The sequence below is a fragment of the Nematolebias whitei genome, chromosome 9, assembly GCF_014905685.2.
Source record: "Nematolebias whitei isolate Nwh7 chromosome 9, NemWhi1, whole genome shotgun sequence".
NCBI lineage: Eukaryota > Metazoa > Chordata > Actinopteri > Cyprinodontiformes > Rivulidae > Nematolebias > Nematolebias whitei.
In genome coordinates, this window is record NC_056506.1 from 9011235 (window position 1) to 9021744 (window position 10510).

Genomic DNA, 10510 nt, shown 5'->3' on the forward strand with positions numbered 1-10510 from the left:
ACACACACACATACATACATACACACATACATACAATACACACACATACATACATACATACATATATATACACATACATACACACATACACACACATACATACATACATACACACACATATACATACATACATACACACACATATATACATACATACACACACATATATACATACATACACACACATATATACATACACACATACACATATATACATACACACATACACACATACATACATACACACATACACACATACACTTACATACATACACACATACATACACACACACATACATACCTACATACACACACATATATACATACATACATACACACACAAATATACATACATACATACACACACAAATATACATACATACACACATATACACATACATACATACATATACACACATACACATACATATACCCACACATACATACATATACTTATATATACATAGATAAAGAAAGAAAAAAAAAAAAAAAAAAAAGAAAGAACTCATTGTTGAAGCGAACCTGGCCCATCCGTGGACCTGACCTGGCCCACGGGTCATATGTTGAACAGCCCTGCTTTAAACCAAGCTGTTGTTCCTTTTAATAAAGCCATGGAGTGATGTCTCGTTCCCTGAACAGCTGACCGTTAACATAAAGTTTATCTACTGCCACTGTAGCCCTGGCGCCCTCAGACATGAATTTTTTCCTGATTGTAAATAAAACTCGCCTCCGATCGAGTATTTCTTTAGGAAACTGATCATTAACGCTGAAATCTTTCCCACGCAGCTCTCTGCCCTGACTTCTCACCTGCTCTTTCTGTTTATAATGCTCAAATTTAGCTATAATTGGGCGAGGTCGCTTGTTATCGGGCCTCTTACCTCCGAGCCGGTGAACACGATGGAAAGTGAACTTTTTTACGGTCTCACTTGGGAGTTTCAGCTCACGTTGGATAAACTCACGGATCGTCGCTTCTGCGTCCTCCTCTCCTCGTTCAGGGATCCCAGAGAAGACAAGATTATCACGCATACTCCGAGCTTGAAGGTCCAGGATGGACTCTTTCATTTTCCTGTTTTCTCCGGATATCTGCGTCATCCTCTCTGTGAGATCTTTAACGTCTCCCCTCAGAGATTGGTTTTCTGCAGCTAGCGACGCCACCTGAGCTTGACTGAAAATAGTGATTAAGCAACAAGAAAAACAACGTTTCAACATTGACAAAAGTAGTGATTAAGCAAGTAGAAAACGATGTTTCAGTGCGTCACTCACTCTGACTGTCAGATTTGATCACGTTATCGCGTCTGAGTTGTTATCTTAACACTTAATTAAGCTTAAACGTATTTAGTTTCTGCTTGGACGACCTTTTTTCCCATGAGGTCTCAGTTTGTGAGATCTTTGTCTCTTGTGGAGTTATTGAACGCCTTGTGTTGTTTAACCTGGTTTCAATGTACCCATTTAACCATTGGTTCTTTTTGGCCTTTGCTGATTTTGATCTGATAAACAACTGGAGACAGTTTGTCTGTTATCAGGTGGGGTCCAGTCCACCTGGGCATCAGTTTGCGGGTGAGAGTTCCGGTCCCGGACTCTCCTTTCCCAGTTGTGGGGGCGAACGTGTAGTACCAGACCCTATCTCCCACTTGGAGTTCCTCGTGAGAGGCCTTTTGGTCATAGTACGCCTATCATTTTTCAGTGGATTTTTCCAGGTTTTTCTGGGCAAACTCAAAGGTGTTTTTAAGGTGTTCCTCCAAATCATTCATGTATTGTTGTGTGATGTAGGCTGTTGCCATGGCGGCATTGCCTGGTTGGTACAACAGGTGTAGAGGGAGAGTCATTTGTCGACTCGTCATCATCTCGAAGGGAGAGATGCCAGTCGATGTGTGTGGAGTTGCCCTTATGGCCATGAGGACCAGAGGGAGTTTCACATCCCAGTCCTTGTGGTTTGCGGCTACATATTTCTTCAAAATACTTACCACAGTTCTGTTTGCTGTCTCCACTTGGCCTGAGGCTTGTGGGTGGTAGCCAACATGGAAGTTGACTTTGATGCCTAGCATCTTCCACAGTTCTTTCATCACTTCAGCTGTGAAGTACGTACCTTGGTCTGAGTTCACCCTAAGGGGGAAGTCCAAACCTTGGAAATACATGATTCATTAGTAACATAGCAGTTGTTTGTGCTGTGTCATTAGGAGCTGGTAGGCATTCTACCCATTTGGTAAATGTGCAAGTTACCATGAGAAAATATTTATTTCCTCTAGTGCTCTTAGTAAGTGGTCCAACCCAGTCGATCTGGAGATCGGACCATGCCTCTACTTTGCAGTGGTTCTCTGTGGAGTGGTCTGGATGGCTGAAACTGGCCACAGACCAGGCACCCTTTTATGTAGTTCTTGACATCCTTTTTCATTCCAGGCCAATAAGCAACTTGTTTTAATGCTTTCAGCGTGGTGTTATCTCCCTTGTGTCCTGCGGACGGGAGGTCATGCGCATGAACTAACATCACCCCCCTGTGGTCATGGGGGACCACGAACACGGGTGAGGACGTCTGTCCATGAGCAAAAGTTAGGATGCCCTTGATTAGTTTTAGCTGTTTGCGCAACTGAAAGAGGACTTTAAGGTCTGGATTGGAATCCAGGTCAGCTTCGGACAGAGTGTTTTTGTCTGGGTCAGTCAAGTACAGCATCATCGAGTTTATCGCAGGATCCAACTTCTGAAGTTGGATGATGTCTGGGTCAGTCAGCATGGGTTGTACAGAGACTGTGTTGTCAGCCGGCTTGGCTGCAGCCTGTGCACGTGTGACTGCAATTACGTCAGCTGTAGGTTGTACTGACAGAGTTACGAGCAGCCAGGAGGGGTCAAAGGACCACGGAGGGCCGTCCACGGCTCCGTCCTTGGCTAGGAAGTCTGCAAGGTCATTATACCGCTTGTCATCGCCTAGGACTCTTGAATGTCCTGGAACCTTCTTCCAGTAGACCTGCAGGTCATGTGATGTCACCAAGTGATCACATGCCATGAAAAGCTCTTTGTGTTTGATCACTTTCTTGTTGCTTGTGAGAAAGCCATTCCGTTTTCACAGAGCGAGATGACACAAGAAACTAAGTCAAGCGTAATTAGAGTCCGTGCAGATGACTAGCATTTGGATGGAGCGTTCTACTGCCATCTGGAGAGCTATTAGGATTCCTTCTATCTCAGCGTACTGAGAAGACTGATTTATAGCTAAAAGTGACATCTTGTTGGTCTTGGAGGAGGATCCCTCCAACACCGGATTTGCAGGTTTGTTCGTGGTGGAATGAGCATCCATCCACGTACAGTGCTGTCATATCTTTGCAGATATTGCTATCAAAGTAGTGGTGATTCGGGTCCTCATTTACTGAGGGTTTTTCCGCAGCTGGCGGTTGGGTGGCTGGTACATCTTGTGTACATTCCTGGCAGAGTGCCAGGTCGGTGCCCAAATGCGACTTCTTGTTTTGTCCGTAGCGGATGTCTAGGTCAAAACTTTGAAGCGCCATGAGCCACGTGGCTACCCGTGAGTTTGTCTCCACACCATCTCTGATGCGCTGGCTATTCAGGAAAGTTACTGGCTGGTGTTGTGTTTCAACAATGATTTTTTGTCCACCGATGTAACTGGAGAAGTGTTTAACTGCCCACACAGTGGTCAGTAGAGCTTTCTCACAGTCTGAGAACTTTAATTTGAGGCCTGCCATTGTCTTACTGGCGTAGGCCACCACACGCTTGTCTTTGTTGTACATCTGGTACAGACCTGCACTCATGCAGTGAGCTGAAAAGCCCACTTCCAAGTGAAACTCTTTGTTGTAGTCTGGATAGACTAGACATGGGGCTGACTTGAGTCTGTCCCTGAGAGCGTTCATTGCCTGCTGTTGGTTATCAGTCCTGACAAATGGGATGTCTTTCTTTAAGAGTTCAGTCAGTGGTTTCGCAAGGTCTGCATAGTTCTCTATGAATTGGCGTGAGTAGTTACACACGCCCAGAAAACTTTGTAGTTCTCTGAGATTGGTGGGGACTTTGAGATTGTCTAGGCCTTGGGTGCGAGTCAACTGTGGTTGTACTCCGTCTGGACCTACTAGTAGGCCAACGTAGTCCACCTTGGCCCTGCACCACTGGCAATTCGACAGTGAGATTTTAGTACCAGCAGTAGTCATTTGATTCAGAACGTGGTCGATCTCAGCCAAGTGTAAGTCCAGTGTTGGCTGCCTCAAAAGGACATCGTCCACGTAGATCAGTGTCCCACAGTCGTGGGCGTCTGGACATGCTTTGTTCAAAAAGATGTTGAACTCAGCTGGTGAGTTAGCGTAGCCAAAGGGGCACCTGGTGAAGGTGTATTGTCGGCTCCCAAAAGTGAAAGCTAGTTTGTGTTGGTCCTCGGCACGCACAGGAATGGTCCAAAAACCAGAGGCGACGTCGAGGGTGGAAAAGTACTTACCATCGGTGACCTTGGGCAGTTCCTGTTGGATCTGGGTCATTGGCCACCTAGATAAAGGAACTTGTTTGTTTAGCTTTCTGTAATCTATGGTAAGTCTCCACTTAGCATTTGGTTTCAAAACTGGCCATAAAGGCGCAGAGTAGGTGCTATTACAATGTCTGATTATGCCTTTATCTAAAAGGTCATCATTGATTTCCTTGACAGGTTGATGTGCTGCCAGGGGAATCTTGTATTGTCTGACAAATGTAGACAGTGAGTTTGGCGGAGTTGGGATGCTCACTGTGTGGAGTGAGGTCAACCCACAATCCATTGAGTCAGTCGAGAATGACTTCTCATATTTCATGAGAACTTGGCAGAGTTTGTCCCTTTCTTCATCAGTCGTCAGGGCGTCGGCTTGGGCGACCACCTGTTCAATCTGGGAAGAGATTGTTAAGGGTTCTTGATGTTTGGGGAGCTCCAGTGAGTCCCTTCCTGTGTTGTCAGACCTGTCTATAGGTAAGACACTATAGGTTTGAGGTCCTTTATCGACACCATTGGTTGAGAAGAGAGCTATGGCCTGTGTTGGTTTCGTGAAACAAACTGGACCAGTCTCGACTCGATACCAGGTTGTTTGGAAGTCCTCCCCAAAATGGAATGTCTAGTTCAAAATCATGAAAATCTGTGGAGATCAACCATCCTAGCCTTGTGTTTCTCGGGATCAGTACCTCCTCTGTGCCCGTGTTACACACAACAATATATGTGGTTCTGGAGTCGAGGCTCACTTGGCTTTAGGCCTCAATGGACAGTCCTAGTTTGAAAAACGTAGGAGATGGTTGAAAGTACGCCTGTTTAAGGCTAATAGCTTGTCCTGCCACAATGTGGACTCGTACCATTAGGTTTGTTACCTGAGGTGGTACTGAGGTGTTTTGGTTGGTAGCAACCTGGCAGACCTCTGGAATGGTCTGTCCAGCCATAAGGTTTGCTGTGTCTAGCACAAGAGGATCCTTTTTGGCTGGTTTTAGTGACCACAGTACATTGTGGCTGGTGTCCACTCGGACACCTAATCTTACCAAGATGTAAGAGCCTATGTAGGTTGCATGTGGTAAGTCTGGGACCATGAGGAATGGGTGGACCAGTTCCTGTTGGTTCCAGATCAGTTTCAGGTTAATGACTCCTTTCGCAGTCATCACTCGTGAACTGTTGGGATACAATGGAAAGCGGAAAGCTTTCTCTATCATAACTGGACCCAAATGTTTTTTAACCAATGTTTCGTAGAAAGCTTGGTTAATAGTTGATTTATCTGTCCACAGCGACAGTACAGCAACTTCGGTGTGGGATCCTTGGATCTCTACACCTTTAACTACCAATGGTAGGTAGTATCTGGTGGGCTCTGACTGTCTCAGCTCGCAGAGGGGGCTTTCTTGTTCGGTCAGAGTTGGGTTCACCGGTTGGGTCTCTTCGGTTTCACATGCTTTTAAAGGCTTACTTACCGGGACTGTGTTCTATGCTGAGAAGTCCTTGGTGCCTTCTGTGGTGCCTGCTGTTGAACAGTCTGTGACTGTCTCAGGAGGCATGAGTATTGGCAGGGGTTTGCTCACTCTGGCCCACATTGTCTGTTCACCATAATCTATAATCACGTCAAAGCGATTTATAAAATCCTGGCTGATCAAAAATGGGAATGAGTCAACCGTAGACACATGTACCAGGTGGTATAGTGTCATCTCGCCAACCTGCATGTGAACCATAGCTATAGCTATTAGGGTTGTCCTCATATTTGCCAGGCCCTGCAGTTCTATAGCACATTCTATGAGAGGTATTTCCCTGTGAACACCGTTAGCAGCGGTCCTGAGTTCCTCAAACAGTTTGGCTGACACAATAGTTATGTTGGCTCCACCGTCCAGTAGGGCTTCATGTGTGAGGACCCCTTCAAGTGTGATCAACAGGTAAGCTTTTTTAGCGACCCCCTTTCTGATCAGGTTACACAGGAACCTTGTAGGTTTTGGCCAACGTTTCTTCTTACGTTTACCTTTGCCTGTGTAATCTTGGTTTATCTGAACCGTTGGTGCAGTTGCTGCTGCTCCTGAGAGTTCGGTTTTTGACTGGCCTCCGTCATTGATGTATGAGATCACCCGCTCACTGTGTGTTGAGGGGCTCTCATTTTTTGTAACAACAAGGTCCTGGTGGCTGTCCGTGACAGCGGCAATGTTGTTGTTTGTGTCACCCTGATTTATCTGAACCGTTAGCACAGCTGTTGCTGTTTCTGAGGTTACAGTCTGTGACGGGTCACCGTCAGTGACGTGTGAGTGTACCCCCCCTTTTTCTGGTGAGGGCCTGTCAGAGTTTACAACAACAACGTCATGGTGACTGTCTGTGACAGCAGTAACGGTGTTGTTTGTGTGTTCTGACTCATTAGCAATGATATTGCCACACAACGCGTCAGGTTGTTTGTCCGTGGCAATACCTTTCAACATTTCCAAGAACCGACGCACACTCTCTGTCTCGTCTGAGCTCAGAAGTGCGGGGCTCTCTTTCTGGATCCACTGCTGTTTATTTTTTGTCTCAGGCTGTTCAGGCCGATGTGGTGGGGGAGTAGGCCGCCTCCTCTGGGGTTCTCAGTGGGATCCCTGGTTGTATGGGTCACCTTTGGTGCCATGCTTTTTATCCTTAGGGTGTGCACCCCCCTTCTGGTACATTCGTTCATCCTCTGGTTTCTTAGAAAACCATTTAGGATCTTGTCTGGACCAGGGGGCACTCATCTGTTGTGGTTTGGCTACTGGGAAATCTCGTTTCCTCTCGCCTTTCTTGGGAGGGGGAGCTGAAGCTCTCATCCCTTCCAATTCTAATGACTGGGCAGGAATCCTCTCACCTGGGAACAACTCAATGGGTGTTTTGGCCTGTGAATGGGCTTCAAAGACATTCTCAACACAATTTTTTATCTCACTGATGGTTTTCTCTTTGAAATTAGCCATCATCTGCACTGACATCCTTATGTCAGGGTGGAGATTTTTGCTGAAAACGAACTTAAACGCTTCCTCCTCCTCCATGCCGGTTTCGTTCCTGTAACCAAAATAAGCCTGCAAAATTCTGGAATAATATGCCCTTGGGTGCTCATTCTTACCTTGCATGACCTTGTCGGCAGCTGGATATCCACCAGGTCCGGCGCAAGGGGTATACTCTTTCATAAGAGCGGCACATAACAGGCGGTAATCCTTTCTTGTGGCATCAGGTTGACGCTCTATGAAGGAAAACACCGTCCTGGCTGAAGTGAGCCTGATCAAACCTATTTTATCCTTAACTGTAGCATTGGGATAGCTTCTTAATTGGAAGTCAAGGTCGGGCAGATAGGCCTTAGTGTCGGTCGATCCCAACGGCCCTGGCTCAAAGCGATGGACATATTTCGCTATTTTATGCAATACCGCTATTGAGAGCGGAGGCTGAGGGATTAGTGGAGTTGGAACAAAATGATCACGTGGAGCTGATTCACCAGACTCACGTGGAGGCGGCATAAGGGGATTATGTGTGTAAGAGGTGCAGCAAAATCCTTCTGAGGTGGTGATGGTTGACCTGGATTCTGACCCAGTTCGTCTTTGAGTTCCAGACATCCTTGCCCCTCGTCAGAGATTTTATTCGTGTCTGCGGCAAGTTGTGCCTCACAGGCTGGTAAGCATTCATGTGATGTATGACACTCACTTTGTAAACGCACGCCTTGTTGGACTAACGCCGTTTCTTCCAACATGCACTCTTAAAGGTTTTGATGTTAGCTGCAACCGTTGGTGCAGAGCATCATAGTCTGAACACAGTGCTTCACGCAGCTTTTTCTCATATGAGTCTGGTTGTAACAACAGCTGAGCTTGTGAGATCTCTTTTTCATGTTTCAATTCATTCTCCCAGGTCTCCTTATCAAATTGAAACTGTGCTATGAGGTGTAGACATTCATCAATTGTTTTTTCTCGGGACTCTGTCTCGCGTTCCAACTTTATTTCAAGGGCTTCTGCCCTGTTGGCCTCAAGGTAAAATTTAGCTTTTAGCAAGAGTGCTATTTTAGCTAGCTGTTCATAGCTTGACTTTGTTATGGCTGTAGAAGTTACACTGCCTGCAACTTCTTTTAGCTCGTCCAATAACTCTGTTGAGTTCATACAGTCCACCTGGTCACCATATGGACATAAGGAATCTGTGAGCAGCTTCAGGGCCGTCTCCAGCCAGTCCTTTCTATCACATGGACCAACATCAGCATTCTCAGCTTCTGTCAAATCTGCCTTGGTTGTATTTACTGTTCAGCAAAACCCATCTGGTTAAACAGTCGCAATCTTAGAGTTTTTCAACAGGTAAGTGTTTGTATTTAAGTGAGCAGTGAGTTTCACACACTATTTTAGCTCTGGGTTTTATCAACAGCACTGTTATAAGCCAACTCTTCAATAAATGGGCACCTGTGTTTAGGCCTTACCCCATGAATATTGTAAGTAAATGCTTCCTGTGGCAGTGTTACTTAATATGAGCTTAATTCTAACAGATACAAGAGCCAGGCTATTTCAGTGTTTATTTACTCTATTGCACTTACAATTAATAAGCCTGCAATATTTTCCAAGAAGTCTGACAGCAACTTTGTAGTTGTAAACGCTCCTTAAGCAGTTTAATTTACCAGAATTTGCTATTTAAAAACAGTAACTCATAAACCAAGCTTGATTAACAACTTTATCTACCCACATGTGTCCTTTTAGAAATAAAATGAAACGAGTTTGCAGCTCTCAGTTCTGAAAAACTGTTATACTTTTTTTTCAACAGCAGGTAAGCTTACTTTTACCGGTAGGAGTCACTGACGACTTCCCGTGATCCGTCCTATTGACACCCAGTCGTTAGCCGTTAGCTACTATTAGCAACGCACGAACCCGGTTCAAATCAGCATTTATGGTTGGATTGAAAGCTTAACGTGGCGTCGCTTCACAAGCATGCTCTGTAGGCATACACTAATCAGTTTAGGAACGAATGTCAGGGCTTTATTCAGCTGTTTTAAACACTAAGGAAGACTCCGTTAAAAACGAGCTTCATTTCCGGGGTCACGTGACTCAACAGACACGTGGACATCGGGGTGGGCTTTTCGCACTGACGCCAGAGTGAGTGGATGTACACGGCGTTATGTCACCAGCTTCTCAGCAAATCAGAACGTTTCAAACAGTGGTTGTCGACCAATCACAGCTCGTGTGTACTCGCCTTAAGCTAGCAGTTAGCTTCAACAGTCCGGTCAAATTATCGCCCATTAAAGCTTCGAAAATGCACATTTTACTGTGGGAACGTAGCGAATCAGCATAGAAGCAGCTCTGAGTCGGCGCTCAGCTTCACAGACAACGTTTCACCATTTAAAACATGACTCGTTCGAGTCCAGTAACAGAACTGGGTCGGAACCCCGGTCATGCAAGAGTTTCAAACAGAATGAAGCGTCTCTCTCTCTGCTTACAGCTTAATTACACACACAGAATGACAATTTCCAGCTTCAAAATGCACATCAACGCAATTCTGCATCTTTCTGAACACCACAGCCGTTAAATATGTCTTTATCAACTTAAAAATTCGGACTTTTAATGCCAACATGACGAGTTCTACAATATCCCAGGTCAAACATAATTTATCTCTTCAGAAACGTTACGGGCTACCATTTATGTAGCGAGCTAAGGCGTTAACTTCACTACTAATTAATTATTCTTAAAGCTAGTTCAAGCACAAAGAATATTAATTGTTTAATTACAACGGATTCTTTTCTTTTTCGAGTTAAATTTCTGCCATGTGACCAAGATAACTGTGAGTGGATTGTTTAATCAGTGACATGAGATGCCATTTTATCTTTGACCCATTAGAATAAATGCGGTCATTTATTTAACAGAATCAAAATTTAACATCAAAACATGTACACATTGATTTGCTGATCTGTTTCTGATTAATAAACTTGGCAAGCTTTACTAACAAGACAACAGAACATTACTGATTGAGGCCGATTCACCTCTGAAGGCATCTAGCTTGATTATTGGCGAATAGCAAGGTTAAGAGAGGAGAAATAGATTTAAGGAGAAAGTTTTAGATGGCTGAAAGTTATGTGTGGAACCAGAACATTGT